The 16,289-nt window shown below is 38.6% G+C and overlaps 1 long non-coding RNA gene across 1 annotated transcript in view; it reads left to right on the top strand.

Annotated features, from left to right (window-relative positions):
* Nucleotides 1-16,289, top strand: part of LOC306799355 — a 140,300-nt gene that overhangs the window by 64,980 nt on the left and 59,031 nt on the right. The window contains exon 2 of the long non-coding RNA XR_013773587.1: nt 13,670-13,760. This is a non-coding gene — a long non-coding RNA (uncharacterized lncRNA). The remainder of the gene's footprint in view (nt 1-13,669; nt 13,761-16,289) is intronic.

Below are 16,289 nucleotides of genomic sequence, written 5' to 3'. Positions count from 1 at the left end.
TGTGTTTCCCAGAGGGAGATGGAAGTCCTCAGTGTTTTTTGGGAGTTGCAGGATAGAGTGGAGGCACATGGCTGGATACTTGAAAATCAACAAGCATGAGGGTTTAATGCATGTCTTCTCACCTTTCCTGTTAAGTGATAGTGAGTAAGAAGAGATCACAAGTTTGCGACAGTTTTTAAGTACATGGTAATATATCCTTCTTTGAGTATCCTCTCTTGTGTTGTTTGAAAATCTGAATGGCTTTAGGAAGAACAAGATATTCAGAGGTTTCACAGAATATTTTAAGATGTGCTAATGTAAAACCAGATAAATATCAAGGACTTGTGTAGGAAGGCAAACAGAGCAAAGAAAGACCTTTAGAAAAATTCAGCAGGAAAAAAGCAGCACTACTCATTTTCAAAAATATGTCTGTGTACCTATGTTTTCTGTCTCAGTTTTTTCAGGGTCCCTTTTACTGTGATAACTTCTCTCATGTTAATGGAGAAATCTGGAATTAATGACTGTTTAGACATAAAATTAAATTAGGGTTCTTAGTCTCAAAGAAAAAAACTAAATTGTCTGGCATCTGTCATTTGAAGAGGGAAAACAAAGCATTGCATTACAGGAAGAGAGTAAATCTTGGTTACTTAGATTCTCTTACAGAGTTCTGTATTGATTTTTCCTTCCTTGATAGAGATTTAATGGCAGTACTTGTTCTTATGTCAAAACTGGTGGGTATTTAATCAAATGAATTCTCTAGGTAGTTTGCAGGCATGAATATGCATGGACCATGCTCCTTTACATAACAGGTATTTTAATCCCATATTGCCAAAACATAACTTAGATCAAAGCCCATCAAAATTGCGTGGTCAGATATGAAGCTTTTGCCTAATGCCAGGAGAAAAAAAAAAAAAGAGGAAAGGAAGAGATGGGGAAAGATTACATTTGCTCAGAGCCAAGGCAATCACTCAGTGTACAAGTTTTGCTTCCCTGGTGGCTTGTCTAATTTACTTTTGCGAGAATCATATTTTTCTGTTTTATCTTGGAAGAAAAAAAGCAACATGGAAATTCAGTTTAGATAGCTGTTCAGAGATTGAAAAAGCTATTCAGTCTAGATCAGACTGGAGAGCTAAGACCTGCTGTTGACAGATTCAGCTAGAGTGGGAGTGTCATTTATATCACAGGAAGGCTCATTCCATTTCCTTGGAACCAGTGTAACTGATGTGAGAGACATGATGAGCATAAGTTGTGTGTCCTGTGGGAGGGAGAATCAGCCCAGGAAATGTCTCCAGCATAGGGGTCCAGATATGAGGTTTGCAGTCCTGACTGGGCTGGGGATCTCAGCTGATGCTATTTTGGTGTTCCTGGAGGTCTCTCTTGGGCCCCTCCTGTAGTGACTGGGGGCAGGCAGAGAATACTCAATACTCAATCCCAGCTCAGGCTCCTGTGGCACCCAAGCGTTTGCTGTTTCCATCTCTGTTGCTCTGAAACACTCTGCCATTCTGAAAGACTCTAGCTCTATCAGCAAGGGGCAGGCTTACAGCCTTACTGCTCAAGTCTCTTCTCACTGTCACAGGTTAAATTTCCTTTCATACTGTCTCTAAACTGGCCTGTTATTTTGTGGTTTATTAGGCTGAAGTCAGGTTGGTGGTGCAGGAATGATGAGAGCCAGCCTGGCTTGCATGGTCACAAGGAAAGCAAGAGTTCTGTTAAATGTCATTCCTGCCATATGTTGTGTGTTTTCAAATGTAAATGTGTTTGAATAATAGAATCCTTCACAGAGAGCATGAAAATTGCAAATTGAGAGACAGCTGCTCTTCAGGCACTGCATTTCCTCATGATCAGTAAACAGAGATGATGATTGCTCTGTGTGGACAAAACAACGCTCTAAGCAAGACCGAAAATTCTTAACAGACCTGCAAGTTCTTATAATTTTTTTCACGGTAGTTTATACTAAATTCTTATAATTGTATGTGAGGGAACAATCCCAGTTGGTGCTGGCCCATTGAAATTTATCCCCAGGCTCCTATTGGTGACTCTTTCATTATAATGATATTGTTCTTCCTCTTCTGATAGGAATGCAGGAATAAAGGCAGAATATGGGAGTTCTCCAGGTTTTCTCACTGGCAAACCATCACATCATGTGAGTTTCTGGCTCAAAAGCTCTGTCTGATCCACTGTCATGCTGGCAGCTATGTAACTGCAGATTTGTGATGGTGGAGTGGATGGGTTTCAGTTTGGCTGAGCTTTAAAACTTCTGTGTCCAAAGCAGGTATGCCCTGGCTGCTGCAGGGAAATTTTGCTGAAGATGGCAGCACTTTCTGGTAGTCTCCTGTTGGCACTGTTGTTTTACTTTTTTTCTAAGTATGAAAACTAAGAGATTTCTGAACAAAAGCACAGTTTTCCTTAAAGTGGTGGAGCACATGTGTAGGCATCTGAGTATTTCTACTGTTTTCCTTGTAAGAAGAGGTGTTGCCCAAGGTCTCATTCAAAGTACTATTCTGGGAAACTTGCACCAGAAATTTAGTGGCTCCTCCAGCTATATTTTAAAATCCTACCACTTGAGCTCCCACAGGAGAAAAGGAAATACTAATTCTTTCTCTTCTGTATGGCTTTCTCTGAATCTCTGTATTGAATGTAGGAAAGGTTGAAGTCTTGCTTTGAAATTTGCAGGTGAACTTGTGATGGGAATTGTATTGAAAGAGAATATTGCACTGTGTGATTTTTATTCTTATTTTAATCTGAAGCCAAATTATTATGATGCTAAACACTTTGTTGTTATATTAGATTAATAATTCTAGTTTTCTGAATGTGATCTACAAGACATCCAGTGTGTGTTTTCCAGTCTGTGGCTAAATCTCATGGTCATTTCTTTGATATAGTCAGATAATTCCTGTTACTTCACAGATGTGAGAAGAGAAAGCTGAACATCAAAGATTTGCTCAAAGTTTTGCAGGTAGAGAACTCGTGTCTTGGCATTTTTGTTGGGTATTTTGGAGTGGGGGGAGGTTGTGTTGTCTGTGTCCAGTTTTGTTTCTTTGTTTTAATTTTTTGGGGTGTATTTAGGCCTTTCTTGGCAAACAGTCTCTGCAAGATACTGCTGTTTATTTTGCTTTAATCCAGGACAGTCCTACTTTTTTTGAGACATAATAAAACCTTATACAGCATGAGAAATTATAGAATATGAGAAAACCAGCCATTTGGCATCTGAATGATTTTGCTGTTATTGCATGCTCGGTATAAGTACACAACAAATCTGTTGTATCTTTGGCATGTGCAGCAAGGACTGAAATTTACTCCATCTAGGGTTCTGCCACCTGTAGTGGCCTGTGTTTGCTGCTGTTTTTGTGAGCCAGTGCTGCAGGAGGCAGATGGAATACACTCCATCTTTCCAATTGCAAAAGGATCAGAAAGTCATTCAGTGAATACCTGGAAAAGTTTTGTGTGCAACTGAAATTCAAATAAATTTTGGAACTCTAGCTTTTGATATTTTTTTGTGGTTGTAAGCATTCATGATTGATGTATGGAAGGTGCAGGCAGATGTTTGGGCTTTGTCCTAATGCTGGATGAGCAGATCTAGAGCTGGAGATCTAATTTCCTGTTCAGTTGTATTTGGTTTTGTCTGCCTTCTCAGTGGACTTTAAGGATGAGAGAGATGAGTCTTGGCTGGTGAGTTACTTGCTCAAAGCTCTCTTGGCTTCTGAAACACTGAGATTTGGGATAGTCTGTGTTCAATTTTTCCAGCTACCTCTCAATTTTTCTGCCAACATATTTTTTGCTCAAGTGTTGTGGACTGTAGATATTTTACTGATGCAGACTGTCCAGAGCACCTGCATGCTGTTGTTGTTGCCTGCTCTCTTTTGCTGTATTATCTGTGGTGATCAGTGACAGGATCCGAGGGAATGGCCTGGAGCTGTGTCAGGGGAGGTTTAGGTTGGATATTAGACAAAGATTCTTCATCCAGAGGGTGGCTGGGCACTGGAACAGGTTCCCCAGGGGAGTGGTTACAGAACCAAGGCTGACAGAGTTCAAGAAGTGTTTGAACAATGCTCTTAGGCACATGGTATGATTCCTGGGGATGGTCCCCTGAAGGACCAGGAATTGGACTCATCAGTCTTTGTGGGTCCCTTCCAACTCAGTATATTCTGTGAAAACATATGCATTTCTGTTCAGGAAATCTGAAGGTAGTCTCACAGTCTAAAGATCTGTGTAGTGCTTTGCTATCTTTCCCAATTCAAAACTTGGTGTTGTCAAATCTGAATTTGCAACTTAATCCACTTATTTACACTATGGATCTAACCAAGAGGATATGGGGAACAGAGGATTCCTTTGCTCTTTGAAGCAATAATTGGTGAACATAAAAAATATTACTGTGTCATCCAGCAAAAAAATTGCCTTTTGCTTCTGAGTTGTAAGTCATTGTCTTTACAACCATGTTCACTTCTACACTTGCCTTTCTTACAGATCTAAGGCATAAATATCTTATGTGTCTTGTAACTGAAAAATTAAAATAAAGCAAGGCTTGAGAGAGATCTTTCAATGAAAAATTAGTTACTACGTTAATTGTATGACATATACTGAATTCTTCTTGTCTATATCTAAAAGATAAGTTGAATGGTGCATGCCTATATCACTAAATTGATGAGAAATAAATAAATATGGGGAACCATGCATACTTTTTAAAGGAGATGTATTTCTGAAGAAGCAAATCATCTCACACTATTTTTACCTGTGCTACAATTAAGTTATTTTTGCACTCTTTTCTTGCAGTATTTTTTTTTATCCTCTCAAAATCTGAGCAGTCAGTTGCCATTGACTTCACAATAGATCCAGTGTGATGGGCAGTATGTCTTCCTTGTGAGTCTGAACACTTCCCTGCAATACCAGTAACAAAAGGTTGTGTTTCCATGTGCCAGCAAGTGGGAAAATCATAGAGTATCATGAAATTCTCCTTCAGAGTTATACAGATAACCACCTCTGTTTCATCTTATGCAGACACAAGTGCACGTCAAGCCTATTCTGTGCACCCATCAGCTGTCTGTCAAGCAGGCTTGTGTTATGATAGTGTCCATGTGTGCAGACAAGTGGCCTGGTGGACAGATGGATGTCCAAAACTACCAGTAAGCCAATTGCTCTTCTGAACCTGCTGCTTCTAGGGCTGGCTTTCCATAATTAGGATCTATTGGAAAGTGCTTTGCAGTGCTGTGTGAGATGCAGTTGATAAAGGCTTTATAGCTGGTTTTATGTGTTTCCTATGTTAAAGCTTTACAAGTAAAACCAAAACCAAACATAATGAAAACTGAAACAAAGAAAATAAATTACTCCCTTTCCTATACCTGAAGAGGAGATTTTTTTTTGTGTGGGGTTTTTTTGTTTTGTTTTGTTTTACTGTATCAGTGTTACTGGTCAGTTTTCTACCCTGAATATTAAAGAAACTGACTGAAACACATTTGCTTCTGTTTGTATTGTGCAGCCTGACTGACACCAGTGCAAATGTATACATGCTTATCTGAGAATGAATCAGACATAGATAGAAAGTGAAATTCTCCTAATGCATTATTTATTCAGATAATTCTCTCTGTGTAGAAGAACCACATATTCAATTTCTTTGATAGACCTGAAAATCTTGCCAAATATCTCAGTATAAATCCCAGCAATCTAATATATTTTCATGATATTTATTGAAAAAAATGAGAGAAGGTGTTTCATCTTGTAAATAGGGTGTATGGGTTAAGTCCTGGGAGCAATGAATATTCCAGAGAAAGAGATGTGGCAAACAGATTTCATATTTATCCACACACACCATCTTAATTGTACAGAAGGAACTGTTTGAGCCACAGTGAATTCTAGAAGAAATCATGGAACCCTATCACCATTTGTATCAGTTGGTACAAAGGATTCAAAAGCAGATGGTTGAAAGAGCAGTGAGAACTTGGATCAAAAGTGAAAATTTGCCAAAGAAGCATTATTAAATGTCTGGTACTGTAAAACACGTGGACTTTTTAAGCTCAGATAAAACAAATATCATTTGTACTTCATTGTGAGAGGGCTCCTTCAGCATCCAGATCTGGAAGAAGTTCAGTAGTGACTGATAGAAGACACAATTCCCTGCTCAACAGCTGGGTCACCCTGTTTTCTCAGGGGCCTCTGAGACAGACACTCACTAGCTTGTGATATTTTGGGAAAAATTCAGAAAGGACTGTGCAGTATTTTGAAAGGTGTGGACATTTCTGTTGTTAGTGACTCAGTTGCTTTTGTGTCCCAAAGGACACTGGCTCTGATCTTAGATTGAGGGTTTCCCACACTGTAGTGCAATCCTGTCCCTCTGAATTATCTCATGTTCAGCTGGCTCTTCTAGCATTCAGGATCTTTGCCCATGCAGTTGCTCCTTCTTTTCAATTTATTTCTTTGCATTCTTTCTCCTTCTTGCAGAGTTCCCCTGTTGTCTATTTTCTACCTCCTGCTGCTTCTCACAATTATTTACTTGTCTTACCAGTATTTTACACTGCAGGTAAATTACCATCATCTGTCTTAATGCTTCCAGATTTATTTTTTATTTATTTATTTCCTTTGTGTATCAGGGCTTCTCACTCCCTTTAAGTTACTTATCTAACCATTCCCACATGAACTACAAAACCATGATAGGAAAAGGAAAGAAAGCTTGCTCTCTGTAGCAGGAAATCTTAGTCCTGGCATTATTTGTTTTCTGCTAGGGGCAAAAGATTGTTGGGGTTTGTATTTCTTTTTATTTACTATGTATTTAATGAGAAGAGGAAAGAAGTCTCTTCAGAGGGAAGTGCAAGGCAGTGAATAACGTGCTCTTGCTATTCCTGAACTGTGCAGACAGTCTTGAGACAATGTGCCATGTGCATTCTCCTTCTCATCCTTATCTCCCTGCCAGAATACAGCACCAAATTCAGAGCTACGTAATCTCTGTCTAAAAAAACATTGGGAACTCCCCTTACTACTGCTCCCTTTCCTCCTTGTTGCACTAAGCAATTTGAATTCAGTCTGAGGGAGAGAAAAAAAAATAAATCCTGCTGCCTTCCTTGTACTGGCTTGTATCTCATCAGATTAAGCTCATAGCTGATATAAACTAGCCCTGTGTGTATGTTGCTTGCACTGAGTTTGGTTGGCAGGTTGTCACTGGGCATTTATGACTTGGTAGCACAAGCTGACCAGCAGAGTCAGACAAAAATTGGTGTGGAGCTTTGTTGCCAAAAGATGCAGTTGCAAGTCAGCCAAACCACCTGTAGATTTTAGAAAGAGTCCCATCTTCAGTAAAAATGACAAGAGTGGTGAGGAAATGAGGTGGTGAAGTGTCTGTTTCTGGAGATACTTAATGGGGGTTGGCCAGGAGGTTCACAGAATCAGAATATCCTGAGCTGGAAGGGACTCACAAGGATCTCTGAGCCCAGCTCCTGCCCTTGCACATGACTATCCCCAAGAGTTGCACCATGTGCCTGAGAGTGTTGTTCAAACAATTCTTGAACTATGTCCTTACAACACAAACCACTCTGTGATTTTTTTTTTTTTCTAAGTGATTGTTTTTTATAGGAACCTCTAGTAAACATAACTTAAAGAACAACAAAAGCAATTTCAAAGGAAAAAAATGTCATATTTAAACCAAAGCCAAAATATTTTCAATAATTTTTAGGTCAGTTGAAAGCGAAAAACACTTTTTTTGGGTCATCCTGAAATGGATTTCTGTGCACCACACTCTTGTACTTCAACTATTGAAAAAAGTCAATTTGTTTTGTAGGTCTAGTGTTGAATATCCTGGAATTCACTTGATTTCCTTAATTCAAGGATTAAACCTTTTAAAACACGCTTCTCAAAAATTATTGAATGTTGTTTTAGTAAGTGTTCTTTGTGAAAGAGTATTAGATTGTAATAACACACTGGTTGGCTAAAATCTTTCTATTGACATAAAAAAATAAATGGAAACTGCTTTCAGTTTTTTTTTTTTTTAACAGCTCCAGGTTAGATTTGTATATACAGAAAGTGCTGTAAGCTTGGCTGGCCATCTTTTTTCATAAATTGCTACATGCTTTTGAGACTGAATTATGTTCTGGAAGTTCAGTGAGTCCCTTCTGCAGCTGGCTTAGGGTGCTAAGAGGGCAGTGCTGTGCCTACCCTAAGACACTATAGACTCTGTCATATCTGCTGGGCCACAGGTCTGCCCACCCAGTAAAACTGGGTGTAGTGTTTGGGAGTGAAGGACTGAGAGCTGGTGGTGCTGCTGATCCTAATTGCAGCAACACCTTCCCAGACAGGAACTGAATCAATGCAGCTTTGTGGTCTTGTGTGTTTTTGTGAAACAGAGCATCTTCTTTTTGCTGTTGCAATTGATTCTGAAGAGATCATGACTCCTTGCAAGATGAAAAAATAAAATCCCTAGTAGTTTGCTTGTTGGGCTCTTGTTTAATAATAGAAGGGGGAGCAGAAGAGACAGGCGTATATTTTTTTGCCTTTTTAAAACCATTTGCCTGTTTTGAGTGTGTGTCAGGAATCCAGCTGACAAAACTCTGTGTACCATTGAAATTTAGAGTGACAGAATGAGGACATGAGGATATTACTTTCTTAGGAATATGAGGCTGAAGTCACACAAGGTGCCAAATTAAGAAGTAGCTTGTATAGACTTGGTCTGAATCTTGCTGATTTGGTATCTTGATACAGAGTTGAGAGCTGACATGTTTTAAGTTCTCCCTGTGGCTTTATCCTTAAATGCTAGCTCTTTAAGTTGTAGCCCTTTCTTCTTAAACTCTTTGTTAAATAAGGATGGTATTTACTCTGAAATATAGTTATTCTGAAAGCTGTAATGAGCAAGTGAATCTGCTGTTCTTAAACTACTTTGCTGTTTGTCTGGAAGAATCTATGCTTTAAAGGATTTGTTTTGCTGACCTGAGGGTTGAATTTGGAATTTATTTTACCTTGAAAATTCTCTAATGTGTAGAAATGAAAAGTGGTGGCACCTCTAATCTCTGCATCAACTCTCAATTTTGTTGGCCCAGTGTTCCCAGCTGGCACCAGACATCTTGCTGTGAAATGCAGGCACTTCCTTGGGCTGGTGCAGACCTGTGTTGTCACTGACTGTGTATTTGTGCTTTTCTATCTGCTTGGAGCCCATCGATCCCATGATTTTGCAAGGCTGTGTCACAGCACTGAATGAAAACCACTGTGTAACAAATCTTTGCCAGAAGAAGCAATTTCATGGAATGGGTTTATTCTTTTTTTTTTTTTCATTTTCATAGCAAAGGTCACAGCACAGAAAAAAAAACCTAGGGATTCTGTGCTTGCTGTTTTCACAAGCTGTGTGGTGCACAGATCAATGGTAATTTTCCTATGCTGAAAAGCATTAATATTGACTATAACAATAAAATATCAATTTAAAGCTAATAACAGAACTGTGAAATATTGAATTTGCATCTAGCAAATTGAAGCCAGGGAAGCTAAAAAGGGGAACAGGGCAAAAAAGAAGGAAGATTTGAGAAAGAAAATGGCCAAGAGAAGGTCTGAAGCTTCAACTGTTTGCAAACATAATTCCACATTTCTTCCTACTCATGTTTTCAGATTTATTGTAGAACATGATCCTTTCCTGAGAAGAAACTTCAGAGCAGCTATGTTATTATGGATGCTTTTGAGAATGCTGAGGCCACAGTTCACAGGGGCGATGCTGATTTTGTATCTTGATGAACAAATAATTGCTAAAGATCCAATCAACCTTAATCTTGTGCCAGCTGCTGCTCCAATATGTCTACCTGAGGATATTCCTACCACATGTTCAGCATTTTCCTTTAACAAAACTGTTTCCCAAGTTTCTGGAGGCCCTTGAAGGAAGTCAGTGCAGACACCACAGAAGGATGTAGAGACACCTCCATGAATTGCCTTTGTGAACCTGGGGCTGTCATGCTATCAGGCTGCTGGCATGGTTGATGAGGGGTAGGACACCCTGGGCCTTTCATCTCTCTGTGGTGATAATGGAAATGGATGTCACTGCCACATGCTATCCTCTGAACTGAGGAAATCTTGCTTGAACCAGTTATAGTAGCTTCAGGGCACCTTTCCCCTAAAAATGCTTCTTCTGCACTTGCCATGCCTTGTTGTCTCAATGTATAAAGTCAAGCTGGGGAAGACCTAGAGCACTGGGAGCAGTGATAGTCCAGAGAATCTTGCACATTCAGCATCTTTCTTCTTCTAAGTGATTGACATGGGGTTGGGCTCTGGAAATAGGTCCTGCTGTTAGATGAAACCCCAGCTCAAACAAGCTTGAGATCTGCTGGTTTAGGTATATTTACTGGTTTTTCCTATAAAGTGATTTTTTTTCTCTTAAGTTTCATATTAGGTTCTGGGTTTTCAGCATTCTCCTTTCTTAGAGTGTTCAATCTCTGCAGTTTTGTTTTTGGTTTTTTTTTTCTCTCTTTCCTGATTTTATGCTATCTCTGCATCTTGTTACTTTTTACTGCACTTATATATTATCTCCTTCAATTTTCTTCTATCTTTTTGAAGCATGCTGAATTTTAATGGGTATGTAAATTAATACTAGCCTTCCCCCTGTAGGAAGCTGGCCTGCTGCAGTTCCCTTCATGCCCTCTTGACATTTTAAGCTTTACATCCAGATGGTGCTGGCTAGAAAAAAGGAATTTCTCTCCTATACAATTTTCATAGGGAGGAAAGTATTCTTCCTAACTTGTGGGGTGGGAAAGGTTGGAACAAGGAATTATTTTGGTACCGAATTGGATCAAAAGCTAAAAAAACCCAGTATTTTTTACGTAGTTTAAATATCTGTGAGGAGAAACCTAGTGAACCAGTCAACAGAAAAAAAAAGAAAGATTCTGTTCTTTAAAGTTATTCCCTAGACAGCTGGCTTCCTAGGCCACCAGGGTATCCAAGGTTATGAGCACTGCAGGAACCTGCTTTCCAGCTTGGTAGGCAGCTGGCAGAATGCAGGTTTTCCCAAAGGTTTAAGTCAGCTTTATTTACAGTAAATGCATAGTAATGATTTTGCTTGCTTTAAAATAAGTGTCTGCTTTAGAGATCAATGCTCTAAATTGCCCATAGATTGGTGTAGGGCATACCAGGATGTAAAGAGTTTTGTGTGGAGACCTATTTTTCTGATAAAATGATGCAAATTCCAACCAATCTTTTTTTTCCTTGCACTATTCATATCTGGACTTAGCTTTGCCCTGTCTTAAAACAGAAATCCTTGTCCTGTAACAAGGCAATCACTTCCATCAGAATTACAAAGCATCAATACTTGTGTCCTGTGAACAAATTTACCAAAATGTTAGAACAGCAAGAGTTGATGATTTCATGTTTATGAAAAGAAAATGTAGCAGGACCATTAAGTTTTCAAATTAAGCAGACAACATTTTATTGGAATGTTAAAGACCCTTCAAACTTCATGAGAGATACTGAGCCACTATGTGCCACCAAAGATCCTGCCCTTTCCCTTAGTATTTAGCAAGCAGTAGTGTTTTCAAAACTGCTTCATGCCCAGCAAAACAGAAGTTTGGCTTTGAAGTGGCTCATGCTGCTGGCAGAATGACTGCAGCAGTACACTGCTCATCTGCAGAACAACAATTCATTTGTCTATGTGTGACTAAAACCTTGAAGTTAACTAAGGGCTGTGCACCACTCTGTGTATGCTAAACTTCACAGAGTGCATCATGTGTGTCTAAACATTCTAAGAGTCTCTAATGATGGTGAATTCCCTTTAAATCCTTTGTTGACTTTGATTAGCCTAAGGAAGTTTGTGTTGACAATAATGAACACTCAAAAGGGGTAGCAAGGGCATGCTGACTAACTATTGCAGCACTTGACAGAATAGGAAAAACCTGTGTTAGGTTTTTTGGTTTGTTTTTTCCAGGGATCTATTCATTCTTTTGAACTCTCTATAAGGATCCTTGACATAACTCCAATTAGTTCTCTTGATGTTCTTGCTCATTTTCATGCTATTTTGAAGTAGAGTCTGCCTTTACAGCACTCACCACCAGAGCATGAAAAGTCCTTCTCAGTGTCTGAACTTAGATGTCAGTGTCCAATTAATCTTACTGCATCTTCAAGATTTGTCAATTTATTGTAAAAATATAGGCCCCTTGGGAATAGTGCAGTCCTTGAAATTCTTAGCTTTTTTCTTAAGAGTCCATGTTATATTTTTGTTTTTGCAAATTGCCATTTTGCTACAATTTTCTAACTTTTAACTAGCTTCTGGTCCTATTCAAGATGTAAGTAAACCTAAATGAATTTTTATTTTCCTGCACCTGACATCAATATTATTTCAAAACACAAAATAAGGCTGATTGTACCATGTTGGGAAGCTTTCACATGATACAAGGGTAGGGTTAGAGTGAGGATGAACTCATGCAAAACTGAACTTCCTGGAGCAATTCTTATTTGTATTTACCTGTTATAAAAGTTCTCCTCATTTTGAAGCTTAAGCAAATGGATAAGGGGGAGACAATATACTCTATCATATAATACAAGATAACATTCAAAGGAGAGCTGCTGTGTCTGGCAAATAGAAGTATATTTGCTCCATCTAATAATGCTTTTAAGTTTGCAAAGAATATGGTTTTATAAAAAATATTGCTCCTGCAATGTTTGCTCTATTTAACAGCAGAGGTACAACATAGTGGCTGTTTTCACAAAGATAGCAGGTAAAGCCCACCTGGGAAAGGTGTGTGTATGGCTGACTCTGTGCAAGTGTCTGATTTCCCAAGGGATAGTACAGAGCTTTCCATGCAGAACCAGAGCCTTCCCTGTGTTTGCCAGCATCTCACCCAAGGTGTTGGAATACCTGTTAAACTGAGGTGTATTGTCACCTGCCCTGTGACAGGTGACCAGCCAAGAAGGTTGACCCCACCAGTCAGGTTGTGTTCTTCTCATGTGCCCTGTGGTGAAAAGGAGAACTGTAATTACTGAGCAATTTCCTAAGTAATTAGTTGGTATTTTCCTGTTCAGCTGGCTTCATTTGTCCTAGTAAACACCACACCATGTGCTCCTGCAGAGCCAAGCATAAGGTAGCAAGAATACTTAGAGTGCTTGCAAGTGCTCACCCCCACTTTGCACAGTAGAATCATGGCAGGTTTGTTGATGCTGAGGCTCAGTAATCACAAATTCAGAATTGGTTATGTTTGTGTTTGTGAGCACTGAGCATATTGCTGTGTTGTAGCTGTTTTGCAACAACACATTCACACCTGAAGTTTGATTTATTTGGTTTATACTTTTAAATTCTATATTTTGTTATTTATTGCAGTAATTACCCCTCCCATGAAAGACATCAAAGTTATATAGGGAAATATTTTGTGATATCAATGAGATACAGAAACCATTTTTTATATTGAGTATATAAATAAGCAATGTGTTTGTGTGTGTGCTTTCAAACCTTTGTTTAGCTGGGTGTGTGATATGGAGGGGCTTATGTCAATTCCTTGTAAGAAGCAGCAAATAAAAATCTTTGTTCTTTTTATATAACATAATGAGCTGACTGACAGGACAGACTGTTGTCATCAATGAATAAATTAAGTGGTAAGTGTGTGAAATTCATGCCTGATGGCAGTAGAGTATAGGGTATGTGGATTATTCAGTCAGGATTTTGAAGTGTACTTTGATTTGTAAGCTGATTGGATAATGAACTAGGTAATGCAGCAATATAAAAACTCAAAAATATAACCTTCTTCATTCACAGGAAAAGACAGGTGAGGCATAAACAATGTATCCTGGGTGTCAAAAGCTAAAGAAATGAAGACAACTGTCTGGACGCCTGACATCAGCTGGAGGTGAGCAACAAAAGAAAATGCTGGAATGATTGGCCTGACTGAGAAATGCAGAGTAAAAGTGTCAGTGCTTATAAAGTCTTCCAAATCCCACTGCCAAATGCAACTTTGGGTGAGTTTTAAAATGAATGGTGGTTCTGAAATTATGAGTTTTGTGACTTTGTCATTTTTTGAAATCTCAGTGCTTTTGTGATGTAGTAGTCTCTCAATAATTAAGGCAATAGTCAGCTTCTCTTTATGAACTATTTCTCTTTTTTCCCCCTTGATATAATGGTTCTGCCAGCTACAGCTGTAAATCTCAAGTCCATGACAATGGAAGTGATTTTGTGAAACAAATGGCAGTGGGAGAGAGATGATGTTGACCATAAAATGGCTACATTATGGTTAGAGTTCAGATGTCACCAATCTCAGTGAATGTAGAAAGAGGGAGTGAACTAAGTTATATGATTTCATATGTTTTTTTTTTTTTTATCTTACTGGAATGTACAAAAATAGTAGTAGGTCTGTGGCAAATTTGTGACACTGTTTTATCTTTCAGATAAAAAACTTGTCAATACCAAAAGACCTGAATATTTGAAATTTTTGTTGTTTTTCTCTGGTAGCTGGGCTTAACTGTATCTTTGGTTGTATCTTTGGTAGATATTGGAGTGCTAAGGTACTTCATGAAGAAGCTTCAGTCACAAGGGAGGATGCTCCTCTTAAAAAAGAAGAGGGTTTTTATGGCCATAAAGCTAGAAGTGGCTAGTGAGTTTTCTAGTGTGTTTGTCCTCTCTGTCATCCTTATTTATCCATTAAATTCTAATGGAAGTGTTTCTCTTTACTCAATTTGTTGTCATGTGTGATCTCCTTCCTTGAACTTTCCCAGAAAAGAACCATATTCTTCAATTCCTATTTGCTAATGAGGAGTGGAGAGAAATGTGCCCAGTTTATCTCTGGAGCAGAGCTTACTCTGACTGTGTTAAGAGTGTTATTTCTGGCCTAAGCAGAAAAAAAATAAATGGAAAGAGATTCCTGCACTCTGTAGGAGGTTACAGTCAAGTCCCTTGGCCACTGACTGTTTTGGGGAGCTGCAGCACTTGAGAGGCTGTGAGGGGATTGGGCAGCAGCTGAGGGATAAGTGGGATCAAGCCAATACACAAAGGGGCTCTTGAAACTTGAAATTTTACTTCCCTGGAAGAACCAGAGGTTGCAGATGTTAAATGTCCACATCCAGTCTCAGAGGTGAAATAATGTCCTCAGTCTATACATTTGGAAGAAATGGTGTGTTCTTCAGTGGTAAAAGCACAGACTTTTCTAAAATATTAGTTTTCTCCCAGTCTCAACATTGAAGCACAGGGGGCTCATGATATTTGACTCAACAGCTCTGAGAAGTGTTCTGAATTTGTGACAGTGGACAAAGAATTAAGAGGTGTTGGCTTGCCTGCTTCAGTTGAATTATTGTTTTGTGCTGTCCCATTTCCTGTTGTCTTCTTCCTTAGAAGCTTCCTATTGAAGTTCTGCTTTGTTTGCATTCATCTGTTGGATTCTTTGCCTATAAGAAGATAAATATTTCTGATAAGTCCTACCCTGTCTGCATGTCTAGGCTTGCCAGTTTTCTAGACCAGAGGAAGCTTGAGACTGTGCTTGTCAATTGAAATATCTAGAAAAATGAATTTTTGTCATGCAGATGCATGTCATTTACTTTTCATGTTTCTTTGCAGTCTTTGCTAGAAGATGGGTTAAGGCAAATTGTAAAAAAAAAAAAAAAAAAAGTTGTGCAGAATCCTATTAGTGCATTTCTATATTTCCCAGAATCTATGTATTTTAAAGGTTTTCTATAATATCAACTTTCCTTTTGAGTAGCATATTTGACTTTCTTTCAAAATCGTAATTAAAAAGTTGGTTTTCATTAGAACAGTGGTATTTGGGTTCACTGTAACTGTTACTCATGGCTCTACTTTAGCCTGGAGATAGCTGAGTATGGACAAGTTTTTGCTGGATCATTGAAGTTATCTAGGTATTCAGAGATGGTAATAAGATCAGTTTTCTCATAACTATAGCCAAAGGGAAAAATCAATGAGTGACCATGGCACATCTTCCTTGGGTATGAAAAATCAATGAAATATGCAAATAAACATTTCACTAACATGACCTGAAACCATGTGGGCCTAGAGGACATGCTGAGGAAGTGAAGGGCAAATTGTGGGGCCATATATATTGACAGTTTCTGTGTTGCAGCAGATACAATACCAAGGGCATCAGCAATATTACAATTTTAAAAAAAAATCAATGAGCAAAGAAATTCAATTAGAGCAAAGGTTAAATTTTAAGTATGACTGTAGTTCATCAAGATTTTGAGCAGAAATAATGAGACATTACATTAAAAATGTAGTCATTAAACAATGGCCGTGTAGATACGTGAAGTAGTGAGGTAGGCAGAAAGAAAAGGTTCTTAGAGGGATACTTTTAGTCCTCCAGGGAATCTGGCTTTGCCTGTGAAATAACAGGTAATGGTGGATTATATGTCACTAGCATAAAAGTTGTTTTTATGGG

The sequence above is a fragment of the Erithacus rubecula genome (assembly GCF_903797595.1).
Source record: "Erithacus rubecula genome assembly, chromosome: 3".
Taxonomy (NCBI): Eukaryota; Metazoa; Chordata; class Aves; order Passeriformes; family Muscicapidae; genus Erithacus; species Erithacus rubecula.
The sequence above is the reverse complement of the archived record's forward strand: the minus strand, read 5'-3'. Positions and strand labels throughout refer to the sequence as shown.